The sequence below is a fragment of the Octopus bimaculoides genome, chromosome 9 (genome assembly GCF_046866305.1).
Source record: "Octopus bimaculoides isolate indiv1 chromosome 9, ASM4686630v1, whole genome shotgun sequence".
Classification (NCBI taxonomy): Eukaryota; Metazoa; Mollusca; class Cephalopoda; order Octopoda; family Octopodidae; genus Octopus; species Octopus bimaculoides.
The window spans coordinates 40,698,148-40,704,147 of NC_142936.1; positions in this window are offsets into that span (position 1 = coordinate 40,698,148).

Sequence of the window (6,000 nt, forward strand, 5' to 3'; positions counted from 1 at the left end):
GGGAATGAACCCAAAACCATGTGGCTGGTAAGCAAGCTACTTACCACATAGCCACTCCTGCGATATATATATATATATATATATATATATATATATATATATATATATATATATATATATATATATATATATATATATATATATATATATATATACATATATATATATATATACATATATATATATATACATATATATATATATATATATATATATATATATATTCATATATATATATATATATACACATATACACATGTAATCAAAATAAGCAACAGGAAATCAAATAGCAATGCAGTACGATCGTTTCAAGCGACTCTATTTATTTGAACAATGCAACCATTACATCAATTTAAATGCACAAAATAGAATTTTTTAACAAGACACATTAATATAATTTTTCTTAAATATTCTAACAGAGTAATAAGATGGAAGAAATTCATGCTGTCGCTGTTGGAGTGAAATGGCTAAGAATAGACAACAATTTCTTAGATTCGCATGGAACATAGTAGAGTCATGGGGTCGTAATCATTGTATTTGTGTTTTTAATTGGATTAAAAAATTTTCTTCAAGTTCTGCGGAATTTGGGTAACATCTACCGAATTAAATTTGCCAGGCCCTCATCCTGGGTATAAATAGATCAGGTGATAATATTAATGATAGTATTAATGAGAACGGTGCTCCAGCATGACCACAGCCACTTGGCTGAAACCCATAAATAAATAAATAAATTGTAACTGAATCTGGTAATTATATATATAAGATGTTCGATAAATATGAAACAACATATTAATAACCATTTTCATCATTTAGACTCAGACATAAAGCTAATAGTACGTCTTTATCTAGTAAGATTTGAGAACTTAAAGATAACGGGACGGGATTTAGCCTTAGATGGGATATGATAGGAGCGTAACCTTTTAGAGATAGTCGATATGGGTGTGAATTTTGCTCTATGGAAATTTAGGAGAATTTTAAGTATAGAGACAAGAACAACCTGATTAATAATAGATTGGACCTAAGGATATCCTGCATGCATAGCATCAACCACGCATATAAGCGTGTTCGAAACTAACAATTATAGTTATCATACTTGAACTTTGATGGTGGGAATTAATTTTGGTACCGCATCCGTTATAGACTTGCCCTCCAGTATAAAATATAAAAAATATAGTATATTATGTTATATGCTGGATTATATTACACATGTTATATGCTATGTGTTGTGTTATATGGTGTGCTATATATAATGTTATCCCATGATAACCCCGGCCTAGTTACTCTGACTTCTTCCTATTTTGGTGATTACATTATTTTCCTTTCTATGATGTTCTAACCTACTACTCATGTTATGTATATTTGTAGTGACTTTATGAAAGTAAGTTTCCCTTTGACTAAATCCTATACCCCCTAGAAACTATAAAATCATATAGTTTCTCTAACACCTGTAATATTACACCTGTAATATTACAACTTACATAACACCTGTAATATTACAACTTACATAACACCTGTAATATTACAACTTACATAACACCTGTAATATTACAACTTACATAACCTCTTCGTTTCGAATACCTGTAACTGCCCTCACTACTTCTCTACTTATTACTCCCTCTTTTCAGGTTACCTTTATCTTTTCCAGCCTCTCATTTTATCTAATTTTATATATTTCTTATTATTTCCTATAAATTCTTATTATTTTGTTTTCTCATTTGATATCCTTATTTATCCCTTATAAATTGTTATTTTTCTTGTTCTTTGATATTTTTCAGTTATTTAGGTCTATGCAAGATACTCATACTATATTCATATAAGCGTATAAATATTTGTGTATAAGTATATATGCATATATGCACACATATATATCTATATATATGTGTGTGTATGTATGTATGTGTGTGTGTGTGTGCATGTATATATATATATATATATATATATATATATAAAATATATAGTTTTAGGGAAAATAACCAATTTTCAAGAACTCATCGATGAAAATCCACTATCACATATAGAAAAAATAATAATTAAAAGCACAATAAATGAGTATAATATAAAGTAAAGTAAATATCATAAGATAAATATAATATAATATAATATTATATTATATTTATCCTATGATATTTACTTTACTTTATATTATACTCATTTATTGTGCTTTTAATTATTAATTTTTCTATATGTGATAGTGGATTTTCATCGATGAGTTCTTGAAAATTGGTTATTTTCCCTAAAACTATATATTTTATATATACTTTATCTATAAGGCTCAATTTAATTTTAATTTTTATAAATTGATTTTAATTGAGTTTTTTACCTGTAATCTGGGATTTTGTCCCTAATATTATTATTATTATTATTATTATTATTATTATTATTATTATTATTATTATATATATATATATATATATATATATATATAGTTTTAGGGAAAAGAACCAAGGTTCATAAACTCATCGATGAAAATCCACTGTCACGTAGAAAAATTAATAAGTAAAAGGACAATAAATAAGTAGAGCAGACAAAGAAGCCTGGGTTATAAAAAACATTAAGTCAAACCCAAAGGCCTTCTTTCATTACGCAAAAGAAACAGCCTCAGTACGCTGCAAGATTGGACCCCTCTTCGAAAAGGATGGCTCCCTCACAGACAGTCCAACTAGGATCAGTGAGGTACTGAATGAGAAATTTAAAAGTGTCTTCACCACTCCATTGGAGCACAAACAAGTGAACAAACCAGTGGACTTCTTTGCTACCTCCCCTATAACCAGGGAGGCAGTTACGATGGAATACATCAACATTAGCGAAGAAGATGTACTACTAGCTATACATGAAGTGGACACAAACTCAACTGTTGGCCCTGATGGTTTCCCAGCAATCCTCCTTAAATCATGTAAGCATGCCCTGGCAAAACCCCTCCAGATCCTCTTCCAGAGCTTTCTCGCAAACGGAAGACTGCCAAGCAAGCTGAAGGAGGGAATAATATGCCCAATCCATAAAGGAGGAAACAGAGCAGATGCCAAAAACTATAGGCCTATCTCTCTGACTTCACACATCAGCAAAGTCATGGAAAGGATAATCAGAGGAAAACTGATCGCTTTCCTTGAAGAAAATAAATTGCTGAGTGATACCCAACATGGCTTTCGACCAGATAGGAGCTGCCTGACCCAGCTCTTACAACATTACGACTGGGTGTTGAGGCAGTTACTCAACAACTCAAATGTGGACGTAATATACCTTGATTTTGCAAAAGCTTTTAACAAAGTGGATCACGGTGTGATATGCCACAAACTGCGTGATCTTGGCATAGCTGGAAAACTTGGAGAGTGGTTGCATGACTTCCTGAAAGATAGAAGTCAGGCAGTAGTGGCTAATGGAGCCACCTCTATGAGAACACAAATAATGAGCGGTGTTCCACAGGGCACTGTTTTGGGACGATTGCTTTTTATAGTTGCTCTCTCAGATATGCCTTCAAGTGCCCGGATAGCCACTCTTGCAAGCTACGCAGACGATACAAAAGTCTCGCAGAAAATACAGAACTCCAGTGATGTTGCACACCTGCAGCAGGAATTGGACTCAGTTTACAGATGGGCTGAGGACAATAATATGCAGTTTAATGCTGAAAAATTCCAAGCCCTGCGCTACCAACGTCCAAAACTGAATATTAAACTTACAGAGTACACTGGTCCACAGGGAATTTCAATCCCAGAGCCTAAATCAGTGAAAGACCTGGGTATCGACATGAGTGATGATACCTCTTACCAAGTGCACATTACCAGAATGGCAACAAAGTGCAGACGATTGGCTGGATGGATCCTGAGAACATTCAAAACCAGAGATAAGGAAACCATAATGATACTCTGGAGGACATTCGTCCTCAGCCGCCTGGATTACTGCTCACAGCTGTGTCCACCCACCAGTCTGAAATTAACAGCAGACCTTGAAGCAATCCAGAGGAGATTCACAAAGAAGATTGTCTCTTTGCAACTGCTCAGCTACTGGGAAAGGCTGAAACAGCTAAGACTCTACTCCCTGGAGAGAAGGCGGGAGAGGTATGCAGTAATATACATCTGGAAGATCCTGGAAGGAATTGTGCCAAATTTTGGCATTGAAAGCTACACCAATGCCAGAACGGGACGACACTGCATAGTGCCAAAGATCCCAGCAATGCCATCGCGCTTCAGGACCAGTTACTGCAACAGCTTGGGATTCAGGGGCCCACAGCTTTTTAATATTCTCCCAAAGAGCCTGAGGAATCTGCACAAAGTAGATGTAAGAGTTTTTAAATCAAAGTTGGACCTCTTCCTATCGAGAGTCCCAGATGAACCTACCTCGCGGCAGGAGGTGCAAATGAGGGTTGCTAAATCAAACTCCATTCTTCACCAAGTGCCACATATTGTAAGAGACTCCCTGTAATAACAGTGTAGCAACACGGTGGTGCATCAGCATGGCCGCAGCTCTGAGCTGAAACTTTAAAAAAAAAAAAAAATCATAAGATAAAGATAATAAAACGACTGCACGTGTTTCATAACCAATTTTCAAATAGAAAGAAAATTTAAATCGATTAAAATCGATAGGTGGAGGAAAAAGGTCCTCAGCGGTTGCATCATTGATAAAATCGGAGGCCATCTTCGATGCAGTGTCCAAATGGCGGCGAGCGGGAAAATTAAGCACACAAACACATACATCTGTATGCATACCTACATATAAACCATGTATATATATGCTTATATGTGGGTGTACATATATGTTTATATGTATATAATATATATATATACATATCTATATATATATATGCGTTTATGTTTGTATATATGCTTGTATATATTGATATATACAAATATATATATATATACACATATGCATATGTATGTGTGTGTGTATACATCTATTTCTATGTATGTATGTATTATCTATATATGAGTCGCTGTATGTTGGTTTGGTGTAAGATCATCCATTTCAACTTGGCAAATGAGACACTTCATCATCAATTTTTCAATCATAAATGGACGCTAGAAAGTAATGACGCAGCAAATTACGCTACTGATGTTAAATGATGTGAAACGTATTCTTGCTGGTAAAGAATGTCTATAGCTTACCAAATTCGGCCGGTTATATTTATTTACGGTAGTAAAACTACTAAAGAAAGAACACATCTCAGAAACTCATATGCATACTTATAAAAGTAATTCGCACAAATACGTATGTAATCTAATGTCCCCAAATACATGCATATATACATGTACAAAACTGAAACATGCGGGGAGATATATTTACATGAATACATTAATACGGGGTATACAGATACAGAAACACACTTACACACATAACACTACATCATAACAAACACACGCACACAGATATATTGCTGAGGAAAACGAACTATAAACACACGCAGAAATACGCTTATGGCTGTCTATCGAATTTGGGGATGACTATCTTTTTCAATTTTGCATACTTTGAGGATTGTACCTCACATTCTGTCTTCTCTCTCAACAATTGAGTCTTTGATGACTGTACTACTTCTTTTGTGGCTATAGCAAAGAAGACACCATCACTCGAGTGATCGGAGAATAGCGGTCGCTACTTCCTATACTATACATACCATGAGCCTTCAAGAACATTAAAGCTACAATGCACTTGATACTCTGCCCTGCGCGGCAACAGTAACAAGTACCCACTAAGATTCAAGATCCACGTTCCATATTGCACGAGAATATACCTATGTAACGTGACCTGACGATACTATCAGAGACTGAACAGTTCCCCGTATCACTGGATTCCCTATGAAGGAGATCGAATCTGTGTGAAGAATGATCGAGGGCAACTAGTATCTCTTCAGCTGTAAGGAACTATCGAAAACTCCATTCTGTCGGAAGCCAAATTACAGCTGCCTCTTACAGCATGTTCCTCAGTGTGCAATCCCCTAGCTTTTGTCTTCCATGTCCCAACCCAAAGCAAAAGGGCAAAGAAGATACTCTATCCCACCAACAAGGAACC